The sequence below is a fragment of the Lactuca serriola genome, chromosome 9 (genome assembly GCF_051521515.1).
Source record: "Lactuca serriola cultivar US96UC23 chromosome 9, Lser_US96UC23_V15, whole genome shotgun sequence".
Classification (NCBI taxonomy): domain Eukaryota; kingdom Viridiplantae; phylum Streptophyta; class Magnoliopsida; order Asterales; family Asteraceae; genus Lactuca; species Lactuca serriola.
Window position 1 is genome coordinate 115,397,212 of NC_136416.1, and position 18,415 is coordinate 115,415,626.

The window sequence follows — 18,415 nt, forward strand, 5'->3', positions numbered from 1 at the left end:
GCCGACATTGTGGCCTTAGACCCACCCCTACTGGAAGGTAACTCACCTCGATGTCGTGTAGTGTTTGAATTATCCTTGGCGTGCAACTCAACACTTCTCGACTCCTCAATCCCATCACAACAACCCTTCTAAGTTATCAATTTGAATATGCAACCCTAACCAGGGTCAACTCAAATCAGTGAAAGTCAACTTTGGTCAAAGTCAACAACCAGTTGACCTGACTCCCCAAGTTCGCCCGCCAACTCGTCGAGTCCGCATATCCACCAAAAGTCATAAACCCGTCTCCACTCGTCGAGTCTAGCAAGCGCTCGACGAGTTCGCCTTCATCCACACGTCGAACAATCTTCAACCGACTCGCCGAGTTCTTTCTTGAACTCATCGAGTTCATCTTCAGCATATTAATGTGTCCAGTCTATGACTCGCCGACTTGTAAGAACAACTCATCGAGTCCATCTTCAAAGACTGGGAGACTTCCTTGGACTCGCCGAGTGTGTTCTAGGACTCGTCGAGTCCCATTATTTCCTGGTCCAAGGCAAACCCCTAGCAGGCTGAACGTTCCTTCCACTCAACCAAAACCATTTCCAGAGGACGTTTTATTGGGGAAAAAGCATCTCAACTTGCCGTGTCACCCAAGTGACTCGTCGAGTCCCTCCTTGTCGAATACTATACATTCGATTTTAGTGGGACTTAATGCATCCAAATCATAGATCTGACCACCTAGGGTCCATTTTATACGTAAAGTCACGAACTTGATGTCCATGCATGGGGTCTTTGGCTCAAAAAGCCATAAAAGATGGTCTACAAGATGCATGGGGTGCTTATGGCAACAAGGTGGCCACCTTTATGAAATAAAGGCCGCTAATAACCCTAGATCTGAAGCACAAACTGACTTCCAATACTCAATCCCGAATACAACCTCTTTAGGGCTTAGAAAGATGTAGAAAAAGGCCCAAAATCAAGATCCAGACAATGAATAGACAAGGTTTCAACTTTATACCTCTAATAAGTTGGAAATATGCTCAAAACTTTGGATCTTCTTGTTCCCCCTTGATCTCACAAGCCTTATTCTCTTCTTCAAGCTTCAATCACACAAAGTAACACCACAGGGCTCAAGAACACACTAAAAACGGCTAGGGTTTCGAGTTAGGGTTTTCTCTGGACAATGGGGGCTGAGTTGAGGGGTTATAATGTGTTTAAATAAGATGCAAACCCTCAATTTAGGGTTTCTCTCAAACAACGTCTACTCGCCGAGTCGGTCTCCCAACTCATCGAGTAGACTACTTAAAATTCCTGCGCATCACGACTCCAGTCAACGAGTTGGGCCTCCAACTCGTTGAGTCCCAGAGAAAAACATAATAAATACTTGAATTAAGGGCGTACCAAGAATCGGGTGTAACACGAATAGTCTTATCGATATTTTGTGGTGGACTTGACCAGTGCACATGAATGTGTACTTGATCCCTTAGTCCTTCACTTGACTCACATATACATATGAACAAGGAATTAGTCTTAATATTCCAAAGATGAAAATTCTCATTCATCATACGACTTGTATGATTCCAAGTTTCTGTCCAATTGAAACTTGGGTGATAAGAATCTTTCCTTATTTGGAAAATTTAGACACTACCACAAAAGAAAGAATCAAACTCACATTTCCAATATTGTTGGAAAAATACAAACATCAGTTTTCCATAAATGTCATTGCAAGAAGATATAAAATAAAGTAAAAAAATTTTTATTTATTTATAAATGCGGAAAAACTTTTTCCTTACATTGCAACTTTAAATGAAAAATTATGCTATTACATATTTTCTAGCAATCTATCATAACTCCTAAGTAATAGCTCAAGAATCTGATCTTCGAACCATGCGATTGAAATCCATCTTTGCGATCAAATTCAACATACTTTTCCTTTAAGTTTCCTTCCCTTTGCTTTATCCTGCTAAACATAAAAATGTAACCGAGTCACATTTTAGGTTAAGAATCATCAATTAGGAACTTAACAGAGTTAGATAGTGGACTTACCTGAAGCAGAGTGAAACTTTTTGATTCTTCCTTCTCTCAGATCTTTCAGGTAGCCAGGCCAGCTTCGCAACCAATGTCCCTTCCTTTGGCAATAAAAACATATGGACTCTTTGGTAATGGTACATGGGACTATCTCAGACTTAGCCTTTCTCTTTACCATTTGGTCAACCGAGTTGACTATGGCCGATCCCTTTCCATTGGGAAGAGAAAGCTTTTTTGGATATCCAATGTTACCATTGTTAATGTCAATGGAAGTTTGGGAAGTTGATATTCTAATCAAATTTGCTTTACCAGTGCTCCAAATCATTGCTGATTTAGCAACATCAAGCAAATAGGTAAGATCATTAAGGGTCATGTCATAGTCTGTTACATAGTAGTCCTTTAAAGAACTCACTATGTGACAGAGAAAATGACTGAAGAACCTAGTCAACAACCAACTTCCTCAAGACTTTAACACCCAACTCTCCCGGCTTGTCAATATGTGACTTCATCTCCAAGATGTGAGCATACATAGACTTTGCTTGCCAATAGGGCTTGAGTGATCTTGAACTATTCAAGAACTTGTGGGTCAGGGAGAATAATTGGAGGAGGTGGAGGAAGAGAAGTATGATTTCCATGAGATTTGGGAAGATCATAGTTGTTTGAACCAGACATCTACAATGGGAGAAATTCAATTTAGTTGATTTAAAGTCCTTAATATAACATCCAACATGAAATACTAAGGCTAGGACCCAACACAATATTTTATAACTTGGAAGAGGGATGCCGTAATCCAAGCTATAAAATATTTGAAGGTAGGCAAATGATGATTCACCAATTTCCACCACAAAAAACGAAATAATTTATTAGGTTTTAATTGTATTAGAAACTCCTAGATCTTTTGAGATTCATCGAACTTTTCAATGGCATGTTTCAATCTCGATTGTGCTCTCTCAAGTTTGTGACTGGGATGCCAAGGATCACAAACAAGGTGTGAATAACCATGCAAATATACTTGGTACCCTTAACATTTATCACTTAATCGATGTGTTGGTTAACCACACGCGCTCCACTAATCATATTATAAACATTAAGTTACCCTTTGCCTACCTTGTTAATTCCAAGCTAGTGTTTCGGTTAACCACACACGCTCCACTACCAACTTAAGCAAAGTGCAGAGTGTAATCTCATGGGTTAACACCAAATTCACATTTTCCGAAGGTAACTAATATTGGGAATTTATAAAAAGTTTAGTTACTTTATATTTATCATTATACTTATAATCAACAGAGAATTATAGTACTTATAGTCCTGTCCTACCCGTTCGGCTAACGACCCTCCACCAGTCAAGGAAGCGGTGGGTGAGAGTGGACACCCATTAAACTGTAACACCGTGAATTTCAAAATAATTTTTCGCTATATATAAAAAAAACATTTCTCATTTAATTTCATAAAACATAAGTTTCAAATTCCAATCTGTATCATACAAATCCCAAGATCATATAAATGTATCAAAAGTCCCCTGCGTGTGTACGGATCAAGCCGGCTCCTTCCCACGGTCATCGCTAGTACCTGAAACACCAACACCAACACTGTAAGCACAAAGCTTAGTGAGTTCCCCAAAATACCACAAATAAAACACATATTAGCACTCGAGGCTATAACTCTATGGGTCTGTGCACCCAAACCTGTGAACCCTCAGGTTCTAACTCTAGGAACCTTCCGGTTCCAACTCTGAAGTCATGCACAACATAAATCACATGGAAATAATGCAGTACAACACATAGCATACACATAACATACATACACTGACACATAGCTCTGATTACCTTCTCAAGGTAAAGTATAATGAGAAGACTCACCTCGCGTGTCTCGGTATCTCACGAATCCTGGAAATCCCTCGCGCTCGATCCTCCGAGCTCTAATCCTCCTATAACATCACATGACTCTAATTAACACTTTTTATCTCTAAGGTTGACTATCCCTAAGAAGTCAACACAGGTCAACGGTCAACGGTCAACTTTGACCGGACTCGGCGAGTGCACACGGCAACTCGGCGAGTCTAGACGTTCTCACCAACTCTCTAGGATTCCCTTTCTACACGTCGAGTACTCCCCTGACTCGACGAGTTTCACCTGGTAGAAATCGCGGGGCCACCCCGACTCAACTCGCCGAGTCTCAAGGACGACTCGGCGAGTCCCAGCTCGACTCAGCCCACTGACAACCCTCTCTAACTCGCCATGACTCACTGAGTCAACCCATGACTCGACTGGACCACTCACTGGCCGGTCCAAAGCAATCTTCAAGCTACTCGCCGAGTCTGCTCATCGGACTCGGCGAGACCATGCCATGCAATCACTCAAACTTGCTTCTAAGGTCAAATCTATTCCAACAATTCATAGACCTGGCCTTCCTAGACTGATTCACCACGTAAAGCCCCAGACTTGGTGCATAAACAACCTCTATATGACCAAATACGAAGAATTATCAACAAATCTCACTACTCAAAGTCATAACCTCCATTGTTCTCTATAAAGCTTGATGAATGAGGCTCTCTGGACCTCTATGGATCCAGATCCGAAGTCTCATCACTAGCAAGGGACTATTTGGCCAACCAATCAACTCAACAAGGTCACAAGAAACCCTAAAATCAATTATACTTCACAAGACAGGAGATGAGCCGAAATCATACCTTTAGATTGAAGGGCTAAGTTTCAAATCCACCGAATAGCAGTCTCCTTTGCCTCCTCTTGGCTAGAACCTCCCTCTTCTTTGCTAAACAACACACAAATGTCAAGAAATGCTTCCTTTCTCTCTCAAATCGCTAAAGCACTCTAGGGTTTCTCTCTATGGACTGTTGGGTGCAAATGACGGCCATAAGGCCCTTTAAATAGGTCCCAAACCCGAGAAATTAGGGTTTCATTAAACAGCATGGACTCGCCGAGTCCAGACGAATCCCGTGTCCAGAATCGCGACCCTACTCGGCGAGTCTGAGCTCCAAATCGTCGAGTCCCCTCTGAAAACACCAAAAAAACAAAACAATAAAATACCTGGAAATCCGGGCTGTTACAACTCTCCCCCACTAGAACTAGACTTCGCCCTCGAAGTCTCGCTCAGAAAATAGCTCCGGATGCTGCTCCCGCATCTCGCGCTCCGGCTCCCAGGTCATCTCTGATCCCTTCCGGTGCTGCCACTGAACCAACACCAGAGGTACCTCCTTGTTCCTCAGAACCTTGATCTTCCGATCTCTGATGGCTACTGGTCTCTCAGCATAATTCAGGCTCGCATCCACCTGAATATCGTCTAATGGAACCACTGCCGACTCATCGGCAATACATTTCCTCAATTGTGACACATGAGAAGTGTCGTGGATTTTCCCCAACTCTGCTGGCAATTCCAAACGATAGGCTACCCGGCCTACCCTCGCAATCACACGAAATGGCCCAATATACCGGGGCCCCAACTTGCCCCTCTTCCTGAATCGAATCACTCCTTTCCAAGTAGAGACCTTCAGGAGAACGAAGTCGCCGACCTGAAAGTCAAGCTCGGACCGACGTCTGTCTGCATAACTCTTCTGTCGGCTCTGGGCGGTCAATAACCTCTGTCTGACTTGCTGAATCTGCTCTGTCGTCTGAAGCACGATCTCTGAACTGCCCATCACTCTCTGCCCAACCTCTCCCCAGCAAATGGGGGTCCGACACCTCCTACCATACAACAGCTCAAAGGGTGGCATACCAATGCTCGAATGATGGCTGTTGTTGTAGGAAAACTCTGCCAAGGGTAAATACGCATCCCAGCTACCCCCGAAATCCAACACACATGCTCGAAGCATGTCCTCAAGCGTCTGAATCGTCCGCTCACTCTGACCGTCTGTCTGGGGATGATACGCGGTACTAAAATGTAATCTAGTACCCAACTCCTCATGAAATTTCTTCTAGAATCTGGAAGTGAAGCGCACATCGCGGTCTGAAACAATCGAGATCGGCACCCCATGCCGAGATACCACTTCTCTCACATATAACTCTGCCAAATTCTCCGCTGAAGAACTCTCACTGATGGCAAGGAAGTGAGCGCTCTTCGTCAACCTATCCACAATCACCCAAATTGCATCAACTCCTCTGTCCGTCCTCGACAATTTGGTGATGAAATCCATAGAGATCTGTTCCCACTTCAATTCGGGAACCTCCAATGGCTGCAACTTACCATGCGGTCTCTGGTGCTCGGCCTTAACCCTACGGTAGGTCAAGCACCTCTCAACGAACCATGCGATGTCCTTTTTCATACAGGGCCACCAATACTCTTTCCTCAAATCCAGATACATCTTCGTAGCCCCCCGGATGGATCGAAAATTTCGACCGATGAGCCTCCTCCATCAAAGAAGTGCGCGTACCACCCACAAACGGTACCCAAATCCGACCCTGAAAAGTCATAAGCCCTCGACCATCCGTAACGAACTCTGAAACCAAACCAACGACCCGTTCCCTCTTCTGCATCTCTGGCTGCACAGCCTCGGCCTGTGCCCCACGAATGGCATCCAATACCGGAGCTATCATGGTCAATCTCAAACATACATCTCGCAATGGAGTGCTCTCCGCCCTGTGGCTCAACGCATCGACCACCACATTAGCCTTGCCCGGGTGGTACAGGATCTCACAATCATAATCCTTGACCACATCTAACCACCTCCTCTGACGCATATTTAGGTTGGGCTGATCCATCAAGTACTTCAAGCTCTTATGGTCCGTGTATATCCTACACCGAACCCCATATAAGTAGTGACGCCAAATCTTGAGGGCGAACACTACTGCCCCAACTCTAGATCATGCGTGGGATATCTCGTCTCATGAGGCTTCAGCTGCCTCGATGCATATGCTATCACATGACCCCTCTGCATCAACACCGCACCCAGCCCCAAAATTGATGCATCACAGTATACTACAAAATCCTCCATCCCTTCCGGGAGAGCTAATACCGGGGCTTCGCACAACCTTTGGCGAAGTGTCTCAAAGGAGGTCTGCTGCTCGGGACCCCATGAGAATGCGACACCCTTCCGCGTCAATCTGGTGAGCGGCACAGCGATCTTGGAGAAATCCTTGATAAATCTCCGATAATACCCTGCTAATCCAAGGAAACTCCTGATCTCAGAGGGTGACTTTGGCACCTCCCAACTCATCACCGCCTCAACCTTGGCCGGATCGACCATAATCCCTTCCTGGTTAACGAGATGTCCTAGGAATTGGACCTCCCGTAACCAGAAATCACACTTGGAGAACTTTGCATAAAGCTTCTCCGATCTCAATACCCCAAGCACCTCCCTCAAATGCTCCTCATGCTGCTCTCTAGATCTCGAATACACCAGAATATCATTGATAAATACAATCACCGACCGATCCAACATCGGCCTGCATACCCTGTTCATGAGATCCATGAACACAGCCGGTGCATTGGTGAGCCCAAAAGGCATCACCACAAACTCATAATGCCCATATCGCGTCCTGAATGCTGTCTTCTAGATGTCCTCATCCCGCACTCTCACCTGATGATATCCCGACCTCAAGTCGATCTTGGAAAACCAAGATGCTCCCAGCAATTGATCAAATAAATCGTCGATCCTCGGCAACGGGTAACGGTTCTTGACCGTCAGCTTGTTCAACTCCCGGTAAACAATACACATCCGGTGTGAACCATCCTTCTTCTTGACGAACAGAATAGGTGCTCCCCACGGCGAGCTGCTCGGCCGAATGAATCCCTTCCCCAGCAATTCCTGAAGCTGCGAGGATAACTCTTGCATTTCTGGAGGTGCAAGACGATAAGGCACCTTAGCTATAGGCGCGGCCCCGGAACCAAATCAATACCAAACTCCACTTGCCTCACAGGAGGTACTCCCGGCAACTCCTCGGGAAAGACATCTGGAAACTCACGCACCACCGGTACCTCCTCAACTGAACTCGGTCTCTCGGAAGTCGTTCGCGTATCCATCACATATGCCACAAAACCCTTACAGCCCTGCTGTAGACACTGCCTCGCCCTAGCGGTCGAACAAAAGGCTGATCCCGAACGTGTACCCTCGCCGTACACCGAAAGAACTCCCCCACTAGGGTCTCGTATAGTCACCAGCTGACGCTCGCAGTCAATGACTGCGCCGAATCGGCTCAACCAGTCCATGCCCACAATGACACAGACATCACCCATCGCGATAGGAATCAGATCAATCGGAAACTCAACCCCGAAAATATCTAACACACATCCCCGGAAAACCTCCATGGCACAAATCACTCTATCATCAGCTATGGAGACTCTCAGAGGCCGACTCAATGCCTCACGACTAACACTGATATGCTGACTAAAGGCCAAAGATACAAAAGACCGACTCGCACCCGAGTCAAATAACACCAAAGCAGGTACAGAGTTCACAAGAAAAGTACCTACGCATAACATAATATAAGCACAATATCTCATAATCAAAATAAATACATGAAAGGAAACATACCAGCCACAACATCGGGCACAACACGGACCTCCTCCGCAGTCAGCTGGAAGGCTCTCCCTCGAGCTCTCGGCGCCTCGGCCTTCACAGGCTGACTCTCTGTAGCTCTGATGGCGGCAGGAGCAGACCCCTGAGATGCTCTGCGCAACTGCAGACACTCGGCCTTCCGGTGTCCGGTCTGGTTGCAGTGGAAACACACTGCAAACCCCTTGGGGCAGTCCTTGGTCATGTGCCCCTCCTTGCCACATTTGTAGCAAGACCCCGCTCGGCAAACTCCGTCATGATCCTTGCCGCACTTTCCGCAAGTGCGGCCCTTCTGGCTCCCTGGTCTAGGATCAGCAGGCTTGGCCCGCTTGGCGGCCGGCTGCGACTGTGCCGGTCGCCGATCCCTCCCCTGAGACTCCGCCTCCTCCCTGGCCTGAGTCTCAAGCTCAATCTCCCTCTTCCGGGTATTTGCCTGAAGCTCGGCAAATGTCCGGTACGAGGAGTTCGCAGCGAACTCCTGAATATCCCGCCTCAAGATGCTCAAGTAGCGGCTCATACGTGCCTGCTCAGTGGACACGTGCTCAGGGCTGAACATCGCCCTCTCGTGGAACATTCTCGTGATCGCTGCAACAGACTCAGTACCCTGCTTGAGGGTCAGAAACTCCTGTGCTAAACGCTCCCTCTCCACCTGGGGAATGTACTCATCCCGAAACATGGTGGTGAACCTCTCCCAGGTCACCGCAGAAAGCTCAGCAGGCGTATAATGCGCCGTCACAAACTTCCACCAGTCCTTCGCTCCCAAGCGAAGCTGGTTCAGCGCGAACCGGACCTTCAAATGCTCAGGAGACGAGCAAGTGAAGAAACACCCCTCAATATCAGATATCCACCTCATAGCTGCCACCGGATCCTGAGTGCCATCAAACTCTGGTGGTTTTGTGTTGCTGAACTCACGGAACAGCAATGCATCCCCACACTGCGGCCTCGCAGCAGCAATCGCTGCGGTAGCCGCTGCAGCAGCAGCCTCAGAAAGAGCGGCATAACGCTCATCGAACGTCTCAATCAATGCGGTCTTTATAGACCCAAACATCTCCGGTATCTCTGCCCTGATGGCCGCAGCCACCTCCTCCTAAATGATCCGGCGGATCTCCTCCTCACTGGTACCACTGCTCTCGGGCATCAAACGTGTCCTCACCATGATCTACCTCTGAAATACAACATACGATAAATTAGAATCCACACGAGTATGCTCACACTCGTCAACTCTTTCCTCCTTGATTCTTGGCATTCCAAAGATTCTGACTTGGGCTGCACACCGCCCCTGTGCTTCCAGTAGTACGGGCCCAATACTACTGTCCGCACCGCACCAGAATACACTCCAAGTCCTTCTCTTTGGATCCAGGTCTCAAGTACTCTATTATGCATAGACCACTTTCTAATAGATCTCTCATAAGTCCCTCGCTGCTACCTACTCACTCTCAAGCATCTCATAGCAGCTCACCTCTCCCTAGGCTAAGGCATCACAAATCAGGTCACTCTAGTCCTAATAGCAATACCTAGCCTACTCTAGCATGCGAATACATCATATCAATGTCAATATCACATAATATATAAAGGTATTTTGGGAAATCACCGTTCGGGCGCTGACTGATCGTACACACATCTCTTGCTCTGCGTTTTTCAAAAATCTTTTACTTTTTTTTTTTGAAAATATATCTCAAATCCTCAGTTTGAGTTCAAATACGCCCGAAGGTGTACTCGAATCCCTCAAACCAAGGCTCTGATACAAACTTGTAACACTGTGAATTTCAAAATAATTTTTCGCTATATATATAAAAAAAAAACATTTCTCATTTAATTTCATAAAACATAAGTTTCAAATTCCAATCTGTATCATACAAATCCCAAGATCATATAAATGTATCAAAAGTCCCCTGCGTGTGTATGGATCAAGCCGGCGCCTTCCCACGGTCATCGCTAGTACCTGAAACAACAACACTAACACTGTAAGCACGAAGCTTAGTGAGTTCCCCAAAATACCACACATAAAACACATATTAGCCACTCGAGGCTATAACTCTATGGGTCCGTGCACCCAACCCTGTGAACCCTCAGGTTCTAACTCTAGGAACCTTCCGGTTCCAACTCTGAAGTCATGCACAGCATAAATCACATAGAAATAATGCAGTACAACACATAGCATACACATAACATACATACATTGACACATAACTCTGATTACCTTCTCAAGGTAAAGTATAATGAGAAGACTCACCTCGCGTGTCTCGGTATCTCACGAATCCTGGAAATCCCTCGCGCTCGATCCTCCGAGCTCTAATCCTCCTATAACATCACATGACTCTGATTAACACTTTTTATCTCTAAGGTTGACTATCCCTAAGAAGTCAACACAGGTCAACGGTCAACGGTCAACTTTGACCGGACTCGACGAGTGCACACGGCAACTCGGCGAGTCTAGACGTTCTCACCAACTCTCTAGGATTCCCTTTCTACACGTCGAGTACTCCCCTGACTCGATGAGTTTCACCTGGTAGAAATCGCGGGGCCACCCCGACTCAACTTGCCGAGTCTCAAGGATGACTCGGCGAGTCCCAGCTCGACTCAGCCCACTGACAACCCTCTCTAACTCGCCATGACTCACTGAGTCAACCCATGACTCGACTGGACCACTCACTGGCCGGTCCAAGGCAATCTTCAAGCTACTCGCCGAGTCTGCTCATCGGACTCGGCGAGTCCATGACATGCAATCACTCAAACTTGCTTCTAAGGGCAGATCTATTCCAACAATTCATAGATCTGGCCTTCCTAGACTGATTCACCACGTAAAGCCCCAGACTTGGTGCATAAACAACCTCTATATGACCAAATACGAAGAATTATCAACAAATCTCACTACTCAAAGTCATAACCTCCATTGTTCTCTATAAAGCTTGATGAATGAGGCTCTCTGGACCTCTATGGATCCAGATCCGAAGTCTCATCACTAGCAAGGGACTATTTGGCCAACCAATCAACTCAACAAGGTCACAAGAAACCCTAAAATCAATTATACTTCACAAGACAGGAGATGAGCCGAAATCATACCTTTAGATTGAAGGGCTAAGTTTCAAATCCACCGAATAGCAGTCTCCTTTGCCTCCTCTTGGCTAGAACCTCCCTCTTCTTTGCTAAACAACACACAAATGTCAAGAAATGCTTCCTTTCTCTCTCAAATCGCTAAAGCACTCTAGGGTTTCTCTCTATGGACTGTTGGGTGCAAATGACGGCCATAAGGCCCTTTAAATAGGTCCCAAACCCGAGAAATTAGGGTTTCATTAAACAGCGTGGACTCGCCGAGTCCATATCCTGGACTCGCCGAGTCCAGACGAATCCCGCGTCCAGAATCGCGACCCTACTCGGCGAGTCTGAGCTCCAACTCGTCGAGTCCCCTCTCAAAACACCAAAAAAACAAAACAATAAAATACCTGGAAATCCGGGCTGTTACATAAACTATCATTTTATAGGCAGTAACCTTACACCCCTTTATATATTGGCTTCGTGAACGAGGCCTACTAATGGTAAGACTGACTTTGTTCTTATACATACATACATATATATATATATATATATATATATATATATATATGAATGTATATATATATATATATATATATATATATATATATATATTAACTTATAATACTATAAAGTATAAGGTTTGAATTTTAACTTTTAAAATTCTAAGGGTTTAACATGGAATTAAAGTATTCATGAGAAAAAACTTTACAAATTCCAAAACTTGAGGGAAAGTTTTGAACTATTCAAAAACTGTTGGAAATGGGAAATGGGAGGAATTATCTAAGCTTGCCACCTATTTATAATCCAACATACTTCCATGCAAACTTCACACCAACAAAGTCAACTATTCTTTCTCTCCTCTCTCATATTCATGGCCACACACACATAGACACTTCTCCATTTCATTTTTCCTCTCAAGCTCACTTTACTCTCAACAATTTCTCTTTCCATTCCTCCAATATTCGTGAGTTTCTAGTGTGTTCTCCAAGGATCTTCTCCAAAAGCTCACAAACTTGGTAAGTACTCTTGTTAATCTCAAAGATTATGACATCATTCAAGCTAAAACTCTTGTTTACAAACTTTGTTTGGTGTTAAAATTCTTAGATCCACCACCATTTTGAGATCTCACCAAAAACTCAAGCTTGGTTCAAAGTTCCGTCTTCTTCTTCATCCACATCTCAAAAAACCCAAAGGTGAGCTTCATACCCCCTTGTTTTCGGTTTTATAATGTTATTGGGGGAGAATACAAGTGCTCTTGTGTTAGATCTATGTATATATGCATGTTTATGTGTTTAACTTTTAGATCTTTACTTGAAAATGAAGTTTATCACTTGGATCTTCATATAAACCTTGAGAAAAATATGTGTCCTCACATATAATACTTGTAAACTTGTAGATATGGGATTTATCCAGTTAAAATAGCAAAAACAAGTGTTGTGAACAAACTTAGATAACTTAAACTCAAAAATCAGCCCTTGACAGAAAAGTGTTAGTCCGATGTCGAATTGTTTTGACCTCCTTAATGGTAATATTTTTCAAAACTGTTTTACATGAAAATTTTGAGGTTATTACCTTTAAAATGACTACTCTCACGTTTTCATACGATTTTTCTACTATTTTTAGCGAATTTTACAAAATTGCCTATCACATTTGAAATAATTTTGGCCCAACCTATGAAGGTGAGCAGTTTCACACTTGGTAGAAGCCAATAAAAATTAAGAGAAACATTTGGAACAAATTAGAGAAAATTTACAAACTTCTAGAATTTACGGATCCAAATTTCGACTTACGATGATTTTTCTAAAAAATTTCCAACAACTAGGTCAGAAAAGCCAAAAACTAGAAAAATGTGTATTTCACAAAAATCAAGCCAAAAATGTTATTTTTGAAAAAAAAAAATGGGTTTAAAATGTTAATTTTACCACAAACTAGTCAAAAACACAAGTTTTGAACAAAATGGGGGCTAAACTGTTATTTTTACTATAAGTGGGCCTTAATTGAAAACTTTGTGGCTTATTGGGCCAAGAACATCATTTTTACAAAAAGTGGGCTTTTTATATCAATTTTGTAAATAATCATGCTAAAATAAACAAAACAACAACAAATGGGTTAAAAACGATATTCATATCCTTATTGGGCCTGGAAATAATATACATGTTTAGTGGGCCTTAGTGTCCTCTTACATGTATATTGGGCTCAGGATAGACATTCATATTCCTTTGAGCCTGGAAATAATGGACACGTATAGTGGGCCTTAGTGGTCCACTTACCTGTTTATTAGGCATGGGAATGAGTTTTATATGTGTTCTTCTTTCTTTTCCGTGTAAATTTTCGATTAAGGATCTAGTGAGACCTGTCGGTTGGCACCTTTGAGTGTACAATCGTAGCCCGTAGTTATAACCAGAGTTTCCTGTAAGGAAAGCGAGAGTTTGTGTATAGATCTATACGGGGGTGACACCCCACACCTGAGTTGTTCGCTACAGTTAGACTAGGCCAGTCTAGGGTGACAAAAACCTTATTCTAATCCGTCGGCATACCAAAGATGCAAAAACAGGCGAAATTGTCATTAATTCGTATGGTTATAACGACTCACTTAGAGGAATTAACATTATAAGATTTACGGGAAACCATTCTATTTTTCTTTCTGGGATAAAACAGGAAATCATTTTATTTTCTTTTTGGGATAAAACAGAAAATCATTCTATTTTCTTTTTGGGATAAAATCGGAAACCTTCTTTTTGATAAAACGACAATCTATAAACACCGGTACACAACCACCGGGGTTGAGATTTCAACATTATCTATTGCAGACAACATCGGGTTGTCTGGAAATCATTCTCTTTCTATTTTCGTAAACATTAACACACATGCATTAATATATGATCAAACACAAATATTTCAAACCATTTCTTTTTAGAAAATATCGGATTTCTAAAAGCGCTATGAAAAATATTCTAAACAAGTACAAAAACCATTTTTATACAAAAATGTTTATGAACTCACCAACTTTTTACTTGAATCTTTTCAAAACGACTTGTATTCTCAGGAATCCAGTAACAGGTAATAAGTTCGACTAGGAGATCAAGCGGTGCAACTTCAAGAAATTTACTTTCTTAGTTTTGTGTAACTGATGAACAAGTTCAATATGTAAACTATGTAAGTGTGTATTTCTAATGTATGATGTTTGGTTGGTATGCTTCGTTTATATTCAATTGTTATGATATTGTACACAAAGTCGTCCGCCCTCGGATGTTTCAACCATCCAACTTCGGGGGTGTCACAGGTTGGTATCAGAGCATTGTTTGTAGTGAACTAGTATATCTAACCATACAACATATACAACTATAAATACAATGGGACTAAAAACTCTCTGACTAAAAGTATACCTTAAGAATATATGTATCTTCTAAAAGTATACATTCTTGCTAGAACCATATCATAATATGAAAAAAACAAGAGTATTTAGATGTTGAACACTATAGTCAAACCTGCGCAGTTATGTAATCATATCTGGAATAAATAGAGCCTGGTCAAGTGTATTTATTCGAGATACGAACAACATGTGTTTGGGAGTGATGGTGGTGTTACAACAAGTCTAAAACTTACAAACCCTACATGAAAAGGAGCATTAGAACCAAACCTAAGTTTTAAAATACTATAGGAGTAATTTATGATACTAAACAATAGCAACAAGTCTAAAAACGTATTGATTTCGTACATTAGGAAATCCTAGGATCAAGCATGTAATACTCTAGTAGCATTTTAGAATACCATATGACCTCCACACTTAAATCTTCTACATGTATCTCATACATCCACTCTCGCAAAGGCAACATGACAGAGCTTTACCCCGAAGACCCCTACTACCCTTCTTTGATAACCAACGAATGGACCGAGAGAGAACTAGAGGAAGTGCAAAGGGAGAACCCAGAATTGGGTCCTAAAGAATACCAAGAACGGAACCCCTAGGGAAAGGATTATGATGAGGAGTCAGACATAGATGAAGGCGCCAGAGAGATCCTTAGCGAGCTTTACCCCCACGGAAACAATACTGAACCAACACACAAAACAGGAAGACCTTACCAATCATCTCCGCCCCTTAGAAGAGGAGGTGACCACCCTAAGGCAATAGCTCATGGAAGCTAAGGCTAGGGCAGCCTTAGCAGAACAGAGAGCGGAAGAGACCACTCGTGAGATGAGCAAAATGGTTGGACAACTTTATGCTATTTAGGCATATAAGAGTCATCACACTAAGTCCTAGGTCTACCATGTAAGTCGTCACAACTAGTAGTATAAATCGAGAGAGGTACGCCCTACGAGAACTCTTGTAACCTGATCCAGCTTAAGGATATGATATCTATAACCCATTAGGGTAACTTCAAATTCGTACAATACCAATTTCTACATACTACCATTAATACATCATAGGGATGTAGGTCGAAACAATGAGAATCATACAACAAAACATGTGATTTATATGCGTACACGCATAAGTTCATATCTATAATCATAGATGAGATACGACTAGAAATAACGATAGTCACTCATGAACCTATTCCTCATCATGCAACATAATCATGTCTTCCCATGGAAACAACCAGCTAGCCGGCGAAACACCAGTTCTGCAGATGGACCCCGCAACCTTCCAAGCCATTGTAACAGCTTCTGTGACAGCCGTCATGGTGCAACTCAACACCAATAATCCAAATGGAAATGGAAATGGTGTCGATAACTCTAACCGTAGTATGAACCAAGGAAACCAACGAGGGGCAACTTACCCAGACACCCCAAAATCCAAACCTAAGGTCATGAAGCGAAAGCAGGGGAACAAGAAAGGAAGCGGATCGACTCAAGGGCCTACCAAAAGGCAACAAGTTGTAGCAGCCCCTAATCCCACTATTCCCCCTACCCCAACACCGAGAAAACCGTATCATGGAAACCTCTCGCTCTGCAGCAAGTGTCACTACCATCATCATGGATTCTGTCGGGAATTGCATTGCAATAGATGCAACAGGAAGGGGTACATCTCCCGCATATGTAGGGCCTCGGAACCCATGCGTCACTCCAACCCTCAACCCAGAAGTATGTCCAGTATGCCACGCATGCGGTGATACAGGACACTTCAAGAGGAATTGTCCAACAGAGAAGAATGATGAAGGACCAAGAGGAGTTTAACAACAGGACATGATGAAGCAGCAAGGAACCCTACTGGGATTACCGGTACGTTTCATAACAACAAAAAGTAAGCATCGCATTTTCACAAATTTTTTTCCAATTTAAAACAATAATCATAAAGTACTCCCTCATCCGAACTAATCATACCACTCGTAGGAAAATGAAAGAGGCTTGCGAAAGTTATGATAACTTAGTGTAAACATAAGGCCATGTGTAATCAAGATTCCAAACTTAAAGTACGTGGACCCGCCTTGATTCTTATTCCTTGTCTGACTGTGAATCTAGGGCATAACCACTCAGTCTACAACCTTTTCAATCTTTAATTACGTACGACTAAGCTACATTGAACCATCATAGAGAGGTCTAATAGAAATCAGACTATAAAATCACATTATTTATACCAAGACACTTGTATTGCTAGGGCACCAAAAATATAGACCGAGACAACCAAGGTAGTAATACCAAGAACAAAATGGGTGACATTACAAATGTGTACATAGAACACACTATCATTTCAAACAATTATCCATTTCAGATCAATCTACCACCTATTACAATATGGAGCCCAACGATGTCAATTGACATGGGCTGACTTGATCCTTACCATATGAAATTCATGTACCAATGAGACTCTTCATCTTAACCAATTAATTAACGAAACCCCTACAACTTGTAACGACAATCCCCAAACTATCTCAGTCATCTAGACCCTTAGGTACCTGTACAAGTAATACCACACTCATTTCTAGCCCATAATAGGGATAAGAAACGAGGAGCAAAGGACACCAAGGGTAACCTAGAGATTTATAAACCCCCCTAAGATGTCTCCAAAGTCCTTCTGGAAATATCACCTACATGCGAAGTTGTGTTTGGCGATCGACTCAACTCATGGAGCCATCCTCGTAGCTAGACCACCAAGACCACTTAACACCAACATAAGAACTAAAGGTATCCGATAGATGGAACGACTCTGTAAGTAAGAAGTTAACAAACCAAGACTTGAACCTCAGAGAACGCCTATCCAACTCATAAATAGGAAAGGCTAAGTGGCCACAGGACCACTGACTACTAAGCATCAAATGAACCCATCCTCAAGGCTCGATATCTCCTATCCCAAATCAAGGATTTACTCGACCTACTCATAGAAACAAGCAAAGATCAACCTTCCACTAGTTCAAAACCTTGAAGTAAGAAACTCCCATGGCAACCTAAGAAGTATGAGTCCAACTATACCGCACACAACCTTAACTTGGTGACAATCAACGTTCGCCTTAAAGTTTACGTGACACTACTTAGGGAACGTCAAGTACACAAATCCAAAATAGCCATAACCACCCATTCACCTGGCCATATAAGACTCAAAGGCAGAATACCTCTGTGTTGGGCTGAGATGACCAACACCTAACTAGCCAAGGGAGAAAGGTCATGGGCCAGTAGAAAAGGTCCACTAGATCACTAAGCAAAGACTTAAATCCTCCCAAGGAACGAAACATTAGACAAAACTGAGACACTCGCACTTTTCCTTAGTACTTGGGATGCTGCTTTAGAATGAATTTCGGGACGAAATTCCCTCTAACGAGGGGATGATGTCACAACCAGAAAAATTAGGTCAAGACGTGAATCTCCAAAACAATATCATCTCCTTGTATAAGCCCAAAACTCGATCCAAAAAGCCAAGCCCAATCATTT